General features: G+C 48.9%; 1 pseudogene; it reads left to right on the top strand.

Moving 5' to 3' along the window:
- The first annotated feature begins 384 nt into the window (after positions 1 to 384).
- LOC147727708 (uncharacterized) lies at positions 385 to 4,883 on the top strand (annotated as a pseudogene).
- The last annotated feature ends 9,085 nt before the right edge of the window (positions 4,884 to 13,968 follow it).

Raw genomic sequence — 13,968 nt, 5'->3', positions numbered from 1 at the left:
CACATGTTGATAGGCAATTTATTTATAAAATATTTTTTCTTCAATATTTATACGTTTGAAAGTACTTGAGGGGTTGCTCTCATGGCGGTCTGTTTGCATCTGACGGCTCATCTTTTCCGGTCCGACTGTCATCTGTTGCTGCAGTCTAACCGACGCATTACAATGCGTGTGGGCGGAGGCAGCTGGCAGAGGGACATTTCCAGAGCCAGTTGGACCATTGCAGTGTCCGTAATCCCTACAATCGGGGCAGAGCCACCTCAGGCAGTGCTGTAGGGATTACAATAGGTAATCAAAATGAGGAAAGTGGGGGCGCCAAATCATTGTCGGCCGGTCACACTTATGCAACGTTGACGGTCAAATGAAACTGTGACCGGCATCGTAATCATGTCGTCGGCGTTCAATAATATAGTAATTGCAACTAGAAACATTTATGTTGAAATGAAACAAACAAAATTGAAAGTATTTGAATTCTAAGGGAAATAAACTTTAGTAATATACTGCCATTAACAATCATGCCACATGCTAATCTTTTGTTATTTTACAGCACGTTGTCTAAATATGTGAATGAGCATCAAAACGATTGGGATTTATTTTTGGATCATGCGTTGTTTGCTTTACGATCGAAGCCACATACCAAAACAAAAGTTTCCCCTTTCCAACTTATGTACGGCCGAGAAGCACGGTTTCCAAGTGAGGTTTCTGAGGATCTGGTATGGGATTTTGATTGTGTTTTTAATGTAAAGAATTTTTACAATCTTGCTTTTTGATTCTCAGTGATTACTCCAATTTATGTTTTAATATGCATATTGTTATTTTGTAATTATACATACATTCACTTGCTGGATACTTTTTAACTTTTGACTTAGATTAAATATAATTTCTCTGTGTGTATAGTTTCTTTGCTTTAGCGTAACTTTTATTTACAATAAAGCAAGTTATTTTAATTTGTTTAAATTTTTATATAATAATACAGTTTTATATAACTAAAATGAGTGATTGCGTTTTATGTTACCTTTAATAGCTTGAGTTTATACTCCCAACTGAAAGTGAATATGTCGGCATTATCGTTGAAAACAAAATTGAAAAAGCAGAGTTGCAGAGGCAGACAAAACAGAATATTGAGGTTGCCCAGGAAAAGCAAAAAGAACAATTTAAAAAGAGAGTTTCCCAAAAATATAAGCCGTGCACCTTCAGAGAAGGACAGTTAGTGCTTCTGAAAAATTGCAGGAAAGCTACAAGAAAAGGAGGCATTTTGGAACATAAATTTATTGGACCATACACTATTGCTGAAATGCAAGGAAAGCGCGTTAAATTGCTTAATGATCGCAATATCCTTTTACGTACAGCACACAATCTCGACATGTTGAGGCCTTATAAGTCGAGCGTCAAAGGTAAACAATTTGAAGTAATGTTTTTGGTTATGCAATGGGAGATAATTGGATGTATTTAGGAATAATATACTATCAACATATGTAAATGTCTCCTTAATTTGGTGAAAAGGTATTAGGTTGAGCAGGAGAACCTGACACTGAGTTTATCCAAAAGATATGTTTTTAAAAGTACGGTATTTTAAACAAGGGATTATTGAATGGTAATTTGTTTTGTGGAGGGTTTTGTATTCGGATGATTTAGTAGTCTGTTTTTCCCAACTGAGTTTTTGTAAACCTCAAAAACAATATTTTTCAGGAAGCATGACCAATCAGGAATCGCCAGCATCTCTTCCACTTGAAACACTTTCAGAGGAGAATTATGATTTTGCAGAAAACAAAGCTTGTGTGCTGTTGGGGGGTGAGGTTGCTACTTATTTTATTAATACTTATGTTTTTAAATTGTTTAACAAATATTGACACGCAAGATGTAGGGTGTTCTCCCAAGAAGCTTGATTTTACTACCTCTATTTTGGTAATTATATATCTTAGTACTTTGTGTGTGGCTGGTTTACTATATGGTGCTCACTTCTAAAAGTGTAATACCTTACACTAATCCAGACAACCCTTATGGGGTTTTCAGTGTTTTTAGCCCACATTAGAAAGCTCTCTAAGTGGTAGCTGTTGGTAGCAGCCATCATGCTTAGGGCCCCAATTACAAAACTCTTGGAAATGGCTACGAGCGAGGTTTGGTTGGGAAGGAATCCTACGTGTGTTTTGGAAAAGGGCCTGTAATCCCAAGGCCGGCTATATCCGCCTGAGGGATTATGATGGCATATTCACACTACCTTTCTGTGCCGGCCTTTTCGACACAGAAAGGCTGTGGGAATCTGTTTTTGGGGGGCCCCAGCAGTGCCCACATGGGTGCAAGGCCTCCGGATGGCAGTCTAGTGGGCACCTAAGGTGCCCCCCTTTGAGCTCTGCACCCGGCGAAAGTAATTTGTTTGGTGTGACTGTCAGTTTTGAAGTTTATGTAGGTGTCTTTAAAACTTCTTTTAACTTATGTTTCTCACTTATGTAGCCACAGTCTTAAAAGATTCTGGATCTAATACCAGGAAAACACTTTTGGATGTGTGGAAGAAACCAGTGATGGGACGCTTGGAAGCAATAGAGTCCAGCATTAAACTGTATGATTCTTCCTTTTGTTCACTCAAAACGCAACAATGGATTGTTGATGAGGTTGGTTTCTATAACATCGATAGTCAGTATAGTATGTCCCGCCACCGCCACGCTCACGACTGTCGGTTGGTCCTTGCTCCAGCAGAATTGTAATCCTGCACTACGTAACTAAGTGTAATTTTTTTTTCTTAGGTAATCGATGCATACTTTAGCAAATTATGTACCTCATGATCCAATGTACGTATATTTTCATAAATAACATACACAGATCTACCCCAAGATAACAATTGTTTTACAATGTGTGTAATGATGTCCTTTTATTGGAACCTTAGTGTTTAGCACTTTCTGCAACAGTGTCATCCTCTATTTTCCTGGGCAAATACCAGTCGTCTGCTTTTCGGGTACATATTTGACTCTCTTATTTGACTTTTCACAGTCTCAGGTTGTAATGATTTGTTAATGTAACTGATGGATTTAGTGTTGAAGTGTACAAGACACTTGCAATAACGTACTGAACAATTGGCAAATTTTCACATGTTGGTGTACTGTGAATCTGTGTACTTGTCATCCAAGTAAATATTTTAGATTTAGAATTCGGATTAACAATCCATTGATACCTTTGAACGTATGGAGTCAGGATGACAGTTAAAGTTATTATTGAGCACATTCTATTCTATGCAGGTACCTTATGAAACTGTGGAAACTGTTGTTTGTCCTACAAATACTGGCGATCATTGGATTCTTTTAGTAAGTGCTAAATTTTCATTTTGTATTTATCGTTTAGAGGTTTGAAAGTTATTGATGAAAAATATGAGTGGTTGTAATCGTCGGAGAGGCCTACATTTTTTTTTTAATATATACATTGGCTATTTCTGAAACTATTTTGTTTGGAGTGTATCAAGAGCAGCCCTCTCTAGCAACAAATTTTAAAACGCAATACTAAAATTCTAAGTATGGTTACAAGCTGATATAACAAAGTAGTAATGTAAGATTAATGATTATAAATCAATAAAACGTGTAAATAAAAAAATAAATAGGTAAGGCAACATCACTTAATAATTGAAGGATGATTCCAAAAGGATTTTCTAAAGCTGTGTAAGGGTACTTACGTATTATGCTCATTTAGTTTGCTTACTAATTTTTAAGTTGGCTATAATCCAAAACACAGTATTTACAAAGAACTATAACAATCGAAAAAGTGGTATTAAAGTACTACAAACCTTACTTTATTCCCTTTCTCTTGATGATGTTTTTCAAACAGCTTTTATATCATTTCCACAGATATTGGATCCTTTTACAAAGAAAATTATAGTTTACGATTCACTGCTGGCAAATCTTCATACCTACAAAGTCTTCTTGAGAAATTGGAGGTGCCCTTTCCCAAATACAGTTTCCATTATCTATTTAGTACTTTTAATATTGCAAAATACCAAAATTCACAAACTTTAATTTTGTTTACTAATTAATCACTATTTGTGACAGCAATGTAATATCTTTATTTTTTTATTCTGATGGACAAACTCTAATATTTTACATAACCTTTCAAATGTCTCTAAAGGGATTTCCTACATGCACTGAAGCATCCCGACTATGACCTTTGGGAATTAGTGGTTGAATCTAACAAAAAGCAACAGGACAACTACAATTGTGGTGTTTTTTGCATGCTGGTACTGATAAATTCCTATTGATATTATAAACCTCATTTTGTTTTTATCAAAGAGAATAATTTATCGTATTCTCGAATGCGACATTATTGAAGTTAATTATGTTTTTTTTTCTTGGAGTTTTTTTTTTCTTGGAGTACTTATAAATAGTAAAGAGGGCTTGGACCATAAACAATTACAGGTGAGGGGAAATTCACTAATGAAATACTTAAAACAGTCTGCCACATGGTCATGGATTTTAGGGGTGCACCACATGCTGCCTACTAGTGATTGCACTTCAGAACTCCGCCCAGATGAGGCCGTAGAACCTGTTGGAAGCAGAGCAGTATTGCCCTCAGTTTCTCTCTCTGACCACTAGTATGATCCTAATGCGGTTGGACGGAGACCTCTGATGATGGCGTTCCAACCGATATCATATTGAGACAAATTGTTTTTACGTCCATTTCACTTTAACTTGTTCATTTTGATAACATATACATTTTACTCTAATTTTAATTGATGAAAGTAAAACTTTCAACTGTGTTCTCAGTTTGCAGATTCTTACATCAGTCAACAGCCAGTTCCAGAGATTTTAATAAATTCTACATTTATTGAGAATTTCAGATTCAAAATTGCAATGGATCTAATGGAGTCATTAGGTTTGAGTTTAACATTTCATGTCTCAATTTTATAAATGGGTCATGCCTTTGGGTCAACAGAATGTTTTGATGATTATGGTAGCTATTTTAGTTTTCTTCAATGTTTTTATTTATTTATTTATTTATTTTTTTTTTTTGGGGGGGGGGAAAACCTTTATTTGTAGAAAAAGTACACCGCTATTCAGCCATACATCCTGGAGGCCAGGGCCAGGCAGCATTGAGGTAGCAGGTAAATTCGTGTACAATACTGTATACAGAAGCAATCAGGTTTAATTTTCAAATAGCGCTGAACTTAGAATTAAATAAACCAAGGAATAAGAAAGCCTCAAGGGCTAGGAAAAGAAGTGTGCATAAAGCAAGAAAGGAAGAGAAAGAGGAAGAAGGTAGGCTGAGGACGATACAGAGACAGTGGACTTGTGTAGCGGGAGGAGGTCGAGGGCCGCACACCCTAGGCAGCACGCAATAATAACATCAACAAGAATCCTGTGGGGAGCATCACACCAGGATAACCAGTGTGGAACCACGGGTAAGGGGCACTACGGGGACAGTTGGGCATCTGAGTCTATCTCCACCGGGGGGTCACAAATATCACCTCTATAGGAGTTCCAAGCTCCCCACACAGACCTCCACATTCTAGGTTTGCCCCTGGCCACATACACCGTCTTCTCACGCAGCATGCACCAGTCCATATTGGTTTCCCATAAGCTGAGCGAGGGAGGAGCAGGCGCACCCCATTTCTGAGCGATGTCTCTTTTGGCCACCATGTTGCCCAAGGTGACCCAGCGGGTCTGGGCAACACTGTAGTCATTCGGGCCCCAAATATTGAGGAGGCATCGCCGGGCCTCTGCTGGTAGGGCCACACCAGTCACATCTTCCATCACATCATGCACACGCTTCCAATACCGGGCAACCCCAGGACATTCCCATATAATGTGCATGAAAGTCGCAATCATACCACATCCTCTCCGGCACGTACCGTCCAGTGAAAGCCCCATATGTATAAGTCTGGGGCCGGTGACATACACTCTGTGCAATATCTTCAGCTGAACAAGGCGGAGCCGTGCCGATATGGCCACCTCCCTAGGGGAGGAGACCGCCGACTGCCATTCCTCGTCGTCCACCTCTATGCCATCATTCACCCAGAGCTCTCTCAATCGCCCAAGCAAATCAACCCTCACATTAATGAGCTTCTTGTATGTTAGGGAGATAGCGCTGTCCGGCATGTGGCCGTCCAGCACCCGGTCCTCCAGGGGCGATGCCTCGGGGATCGCCTCCCCTTCCGATACGTGGGGAGAGAGGGCATGGCTGAGCTGGGCGTGTCGGAAATATTCCGTCACCGCCAGTTGGAACTCAGACTGCAACGCCTCAAACGACTTGATCCTTCCCCCAGCCACCATGTCGCCAACCTTAGATATTCCAATGGAGTCCCACCTATCGAAACCCTTGGTATGCCACAGCTTCCCCAATATGTCGGAGTCATACAATGGGGTGGCCATGGTAACCCTATCCTGCCAGCCCAAGGTTTTGGTGACTGCCCGCCATAAATGTACCATCGTCTTAGTGGGGCCCGTCAGCTTCCGATTCAGAGACCTGGAGTATAATGCCCTATAATAGTTCCCGTCACCCACGAGCCACCGATCCATGGCGTAGCCCGGGTTGGTCGCCGGGCCGTAGAGGCCATGGTTGATTGCCGCGAGCTGGGACGCCCAGTAGTAGCGTCGCACATCGGGCAAGGCGATTCCCCCATCATAGCATGGTATGGTCAGCTTGACCAACGAGATCCGTGGTCTACCGTCCCACAATAACGCTCGCTGCAGGGATTCTATCTCTCCGAAATATTTAGCCGGCACGGGGTCCTGGGTATTCTGCAGAGCATAAAGGAAGCGTGGCAATGCCATCATTTTGAACAGCGCAGCCCTGCCCATCAGGGAGATCGGTAGCTTTTTCCAACCCTCAACGTCTCGGCGCAACCGCACCAAAGGCGGAAGCAGGTTGTGCGAATATCGGGCTCGGGAGTCCCGCGACACGTAAATGCCCAAGTACCGAAAGCCCTGCTGGGCTATCTGTATTGTGCACCCACGGGGGAGGCGCGGAGTGTCTCCACACAACGTGTACAGTGAGGACTTGGACCAATTGATTACCAGGCCCGAGTGGGCCCCAAAGGTTCCCAACAGGTCAAAGACTACTATGAGCGAGCGACAGGGAGAGGTAAGATACAATAGGATGTCGTCCGCATAAAGCGACACCCGGTCCTCGAAACCTGGAGACCACGTTATCCCGGTGATATCGGGGTGCGTCCTGACCCAAGCCGCCAATGGCTCAAGCGCAAGGGCGAACAGGAGCGGCGAAAGCGGACATCCCTGTCTGGTGCCCCTGTGCAACGCGAAGGAGGCCGACAACCGACCATTAACAGCCACGTTAGCCAGCGGGGCAGAATACAGGAGTCGGACCCAGCCGATGTAAGCGGGTCCAAACCCCAACTTGGCCAGGACTGCCCATAGATAGTTCCACTCCAACGAGTCGAAGGCCATAGTGGCGTCAAGCGAGGCGAGAACTGCGGGTTCACTGAGCAGGTGAGCACGTGCCATGACCGCGTGAAGCCGTCTCAAGTTGAGCGCCGTATTCCGGTGCGGTATAAAGCCAGACTGGTCCGGGTGAACCAGATCCGAGATCACTCCCACCAGCCGGTTGGCCAACAACTTGGCCAGAATCTTGGGTTCGGCGTTCAAAAGTGAGATGGGTCGGTAAGACCGGCAAAGGTCACGCAGTTTCCCCTCCTTGTGTATCACCACAATGGTGGCGAGTCGTTGGTCGAGGGGGAGTTCTCCGGCCTCGCGGGCCTCAAGGAACATATTCCGCAAGGGAGCGGCGAGTGTGTCAGCCTTGAGTTTATAAAGCTCAACCGGAATGCCGTTGGGCCCCGGCGCTTTGCCAGAGCGCAACGACCGGATCGCCAAAGCCACCTCGTCGACGGTCAAGTCCCGATCCATGTCTTCTCGCTCGAGATCTGAGAGGCAGGGGAGGTCGATGTCTTCCAGAAGGGAAGCCGATGCAGACACCGGGAGAGGATTCGCGGAGGTATAGACCTCTTCGAAATATTCTGCGAAGGACCCAACTATGGCCGCCGGGTCCGTTAGAGACAAGCCGTCCACACCCACTAACTCTGGGACCACCCGGGACGCGAGCTCCCTTCTATCAAGCCTTGCCAAGAGCTTGCCCGCTTTGTCACCCGAGTCATATATCCTGCCCCGTTGTTCCCTGCTCAAGGCCTTCGCCGCGTCAGTGGCAGTCGCCCGGAGTTCAGACTGTTTGAGGGAGAGAGCGTGTAATAATTCGGGAGATGGACCCAGTTCCAGTTGGGAGTTCAAGTCAGCGATGTCAGACTCCAGCCGCACCACGTCTTCATCCCGCCGACGGCGGGCCTCCGCGATCAGGGAGAAGGCCTCGCCGCGAAGCACGGTTTTAAAGGCCTCCCAAAGGGAGACGGCGGAGTCAACAGAACCAGTATTCTCGGCAAAGTACCGATCCATAGCTTTAGCCAGGAGCGCCCGGGTCTTCGGATCGCGAAAGTACCATGGATTAATGGGAGCCACCCGCGAGGTCGCGGGTATCTGGAAGTCGAAAGAGACCCAAACTGGGGAATGATCCGAAATGCCCCTAGCCAAAAGACGCGCCGTGGAAACAGCCTGCGCCTGGGCAGCCGGGGTGAGAACGTAGTCTATTCGAGAAAGGCTGCCGTGGGCACCCGAGAGGAAGGTGTACTGCCGCTGGGTGGGGTGTAACAATCGCCAGCAATCAACCATCCCCATGGAACTCAGGAAATCAGGTAGCCAGGACTGAGAAGGACGCAAGTCTCTGGATGGGAAGCGGTCCAAGTCCCCCGAAACTACGGAATTGAAATCACCCCCCACGAGTAACAGTCCCTCGGGGAGACCTAAAATGGCGCCACCCAGATCCCTGAAAGTAGTCTCCTGCAGCCCCGGGGGAACATAAACCGAAACCAAAACTAGCGTGCGGCCCTCCCATTTGCCCACCACGGCCACATACCTGCCCCTCTCATCCACAAGCACAGACTCCACCTCCAACGGGAGGGACATGCGCACCATGATGCCCACCCCTCTAGATCCCGAAGAGAACCCCGAATGTGCCACCATTTTAAACCCGCGTCTATTCAAAGCTTTACAAGCGTGTCCCACTAGATGGGTCTCTTGCAGGAAAACTACATCCGGCGAACAGCGCTTGAGCATTTGCAAAACAATCCCCCTTTTAATGCGGTCCCCCAACCCGTTCACGTTCCAACTCAGCAAATTAAGAGATTTACCCCCCATCATCAAGGACGTTCCGCCCCCTCCCCCCCCCCCCGCAATGGCGCCCACAGTGATAGCATACCAGTCCAATGAATCCTCAGCCAGCACAGAGAATAAAACAAGGAAAGAAATAGAAAAAACACACCCCAACTACCCACCACCCTGCACCCCTGCATTAGACTATAATCCACCCCAACTAGCAGTGTGCCTGTCGCCCCTTAACTAATCTACAAGAAGCCCACAGAGGAGAAAGGAGACATCCTATCCCCCCCCGTCACCCCCCATATTATTGACAAAACGAGTCAAACCGATAGCAGCAGTGTCTTAAGTCGATGCCCCTTACGGCAACCCAGCTCTCAGAAAGTCAAGTGACTAAACAATCATTCCTGTGCTTCCGCGCCTCCGGTGGTCTCCTCCGTCTGGTCAGCCGGTTCATGTCGTTCTTGGGGCAGGGTATCAAGCCAGTGTCCAACCTCATCCGGGAAATCGAAAAACAAAGTCCGGTGGTCACGTTCGATGCAGAGTTTGGCAGGATAAAGCATGGAGTAACGCAGGCCCATCTCCCTTAGTCTTCGTTTCACTCCCGCAAAGCTCTGGCGCTTTTTCTGTACTGCCTGAGTAAAGTCCGGGAAAAAGTTCACATCTGAGTTCTGGAAGCGGAGGGGGCCCGCGGTCCTCGATGCCTGCAGGATAGCGTCTCTGTCCCTATAGTTGAAGAGCCTTGCGATGATAGGGCGAGGGGAAGCGCCCGACTTCGGCGGCCCACCCGGTACCCTGTGGGCCCTTTCCACAGAAAAGAACTTACTCAGGCCCCCCGGCGCCAAGTTCTTAACCACCAGGTCCTCCACAAAGAGTTCAGTCGAATCTTCCTCGGCCTTCTCCGGTACCCCAGTGATGCGGACGTTTTGGCGCAGTGCACGACCTTCGAATTCGTCCAGTCGGCGCGCCAGCAGTCCATTCGCCATCTTCAGGTCACGCACCTCTGTCTGAATATCGGACACATCAGTGACCAGGCTTGATGTCTTGAGGTCCAGCGATTTCACCCGGTCATTAGTTTTCCCGAGGTCGGTCCTGATGAGGTTTAACTCAATCTTCAGGGAGTCAACCTTGCTGGACAGCGCCTCGTGGAGAGTGTGCATCTCCGTCTTCACCCCCGTTATCGCGCCCATGACGTCTCGAAGTGTTATTTCGGAGTCGTCCGGTGATTCATCCCTTCTTGGGTCTTTAGTGCGGCCCGCCAGTCCCGGTGATCCCTTAGACTGGGAAAATCGCTCCGGAATGGTGGATTGGGACTGGGACGGTTTTCTGCTGATCCGCTGAGACTTTCCTTTGTCCAAGTCTCCCCTGCCCGCCATGTTGGCACTCCCGGGCAGGGCGATCAACAGGGGTGAAGAAGCCACGTGAAGTGTGGGCAACGCGCGCAATGGTGTTGCCAAGGTCCGTTACTGAGGCCGAGTAGCAGCGGAGTCCAAATATCAGAGGCACTTGCCGGGGAGACAAAGTGCAGGCAGGGAGGCTCCGTGTGAGGACACCGCTGTACCCCTCGACGATAGCCAGTGACGCGGGCGGAGCCTCCGGGGTCCGTCAAGCTAACTAAGTCCAGGAATGTCCGATTTTCAATCCGAAAGCGGGTGCCGCCTCAGGACCGGCTTAGCAGTTGATTCCCACAATCGTGGGACAGGATGGGTAGCAGGATTATTGCGGAGGATCGGGAGGTCTTCGGAGCTCCGAGCTCACGCGGCCATCTTGGTCGCCGGCGAAGCTCCTCCCCTTCAATGTTTTTAAAAGTACACAGCATAACCTTTGTACATAGTATTAAATATAGTAAGGTATAGCAAGTATGTTTTTGAGTATATTAAAATCATTCATTTTTCTTGCCAATAGAAAGAGTTTTTAACAGTTGTGACTGTGTCTCAGCACTATCACGTCTTAGGAATAAACTTCAAAACATGTACCAGATGCCCCAAGATAAGTTTTAGTTTTGTACTTTTCCTGTTAAGATGTGCTGATCTACCTCAATATTACATTTAGATTCGGTCGGAGATTTCTGCGGTGTCTGCAACCAAATAACTTCCGACGTAGGTCAGGAAAACATTATGGTAAATACACACAATTAGGGCGTGGCTTGGAGCCGTGGATGGCAGCCGCCTAGTTCACGAGCTCCAGCACTGAGCCCATATTTATCCAGTTAAGAGACACCCCGGAACCCCGAGACCCACTCAGGGGGCAGGAGCAGGGGTCTAGTCAACTCGACGAACTGCTGTGGTGTTTGTTCTGCTCCCAACCCGAGAACTGGAGCTCCGAAATCTCACCGATGCGGCCCAAGATGGCGGCTTGATGAAGAACAGTGCGGCCGGAGCTGCCCTAGAGTAAATTACTGCCGGCGTTCCGCTAAAAAGGGCGGCGAACGGCGGAGTGCGGCGGCGGAGGTGCCGAGCCGTGAGGCTGCTGCTGCCGGAGTGAGGAGGAGAAAGAGCGGACAGAGCAGACCTCGTCCCTATGTTGAGACGGCATTGTGCGGAGGGGGCGGCGAGTGCAAAAGGCCTGGGCGGGGACCGCCGAAATGCAGGTGCCGACCATCGGGGGCTTGGACTGTGTACCGACTAGCCCACACAGCCACCGGCCCTCGCCGAGCTGGGGCGCCCTGGGCCCGCACGTCATCCAATCTGAGGGACGGATACACAAACAGCGCGGTGACTGCGAGAGCCTGAGAACCCGGCTTTATCTTGGAGTGGCTGCGTGGCCCTGGGAGGCGGGAGTCCGGATGTGGGAGCCAGCGCTGGAGGGTGAGGCACGGGCCCCTGGGAGCTGGGGGGCTTGAAGACCCCGAGGAGGATTTGCGCAGCTAAGTGGACCTGGGCGAGGAAGATCGGAGAGCTGCCTTAGGAGCTGGACAAGGCGCTTCCTGCTTTTGGGATCCGGCCCTTGAATCCATCGAGGCCTACTCCAGTGACTTCCTTTGTTGCAGGCTGGGACACACGCCAACGGGCGCTAAAGCGGAGGGGCATTGAGGACCGGAAGAGTGCAGCCATGATGGAGTGCCCATTGCGGTGGGGATTGACGGTGCGCTGGGACCTTAAGCAGTTTTGGACGGCAAGTGGAGCCCATCTCGCTGAGGGAATGACCCGTATGGGCACCACCTGACGGGGCCACCTCTGAGACGAGCGGGTTGAATGCCTGACGCTCGACGAGAGAGTGAGGGGTCCGCAGCGCTGCATCGTCCCCGCGGTGAGGCCTGAACTTCTAACCAGCCGCCGGTTGCAATTAATGGGGGTGGATCTACCACAGTGAGCGCCGGAGGTTCATACCGTTGTGCTGCGGCCTTGCTACGTGGGGTTCTTATCCTTGAGTGCTCTTCCACTTGGCAGAGAGGGGAATTGAGCGGGGACAAGCAGCGTAACGCTCCATACTGGACTGTGCTGTCCCTGTACCGACCTGAGCCACTTGGCCTATCTACTTATTATTCTACGGCTTGGAGGCGAAAAGGGCACCACTAGGGAGTGAGACAAAAGGCCAAGGGAGTCCCGCACTGGGGAGGTGTGAGCCACCAATGCTGGAGCAGCATTTGGGGCGAGGGCTAGCAAGCCTGCGGGAGCTGCTGGAGTGCCTGGAGACCACGACCTTATCAAAAGAGACCGTTGCGCTATCCTGATTGGCAGGAGGGAACTGCTCACACTCTTCTGCACTGCCCGATCCTAAGAGATACTCGACTTGGGCGGGACCCCTGCTTCTGTGGTGCTCAATCATGGGGAAACCAAGAGCCAAGAAGGATGACCCGCAACAGCAGTCCGACACGGACCTACCGAGCCAAGGAGAACATGAGGAACAGGACCATTCATGTGACCCGCGCCTGCAGTTGCAGTTAGATAAAATATTGGAGGCCATAGTAGACACTAAGGCGACACTACAGCAGGACATAGCACAGGTGGCCTCGAGCCTGGGCCTCTTGCGAGCAGACCATGGCAAACTTGCGGATAGGGTAACAGAAATTGAAGGCACGCTCCAAACCGTGGTACCAAAGCAAGCTACCCTCACGGCTACCATGTCGGATGTCCTGGATAGAGTTGAAGCACTGGAGAAAAGAGCAGAGGAGGCAGAAGGGCGTAATCGCCGGAACAACATCCGGGTAGTGGGGCTGCCGGAAAAAACAGAGGGGAAAGACATGGTGGAATACTTAGAGAACTGGCTCAGGTCAACGGTGGCCCCAGAGGGCCTGTCGCCCTTTTACACTTTGGAAAGAGCTCACAGGGTACCCACCAGGCCGCCTCAGCAGGGACGCCCTCCACGACCAGTGGTGGCGAGATTATTACACTATTGTGATAGAGATCTTCTGCTTCAGAGAGCGTGTGCGCAGGGCCCCTATCAGGTGGGGAACAGCAAGGTGTCTATTTTTCCGGACTACACTTACGAGACACAACGGCATAGGTCCTCCTTCCTGGCTGTCAAGAGAAAATTGAGGAGTGAGGGACTCCAGTATTCGCTGCTGTTCCCGGCCAGGTTGCAAATCATTGTGGACGGCTCCACGACTTTCTTCGACACCCCGGTGGAGGTGTGTTCGTGGCTCGAATTATATAGAACGGGCAAAGACGGAACAGCCCACGCTGCACGTATCCCCACAGACCCAATGCCGCAGAGGAAATCAAGACGACTCCGGCACTGCCAAGCGGGTTTGGGAGGACCACTGCCGCAAGAGACTGAGGCGGAACGGCAACTAGCGCTGGAAGCGGTGCTGGAGCTCTCGAACCCGCGGAGCCAGCAGTCGCCAGAACAAATGGACTCCAACAAAGGTGATGAGGAATCGGATGCCGACCAA

The sequence above is a fragment of the Lissotriton vulgaris genome, chromosome 3_1 (genome assembly GCF_964263255.1).
Source record: "Lissotriton vulgaris chromosome 3_1, aLisVul1.2, whole genome shotgun sequence".
Classification (NCBI taxonomy): domain Eukaryota; kingdom Metazoa; phylum Chordata; class Amphibia; order Caudata; family Salamandridae; genus Lissotriton; species Lissotriton vulgaris.
Note: the sequence above shows the minus strand (reverse complement) of the source record. Positions and strands in the feature narration are given on the sequence as shown.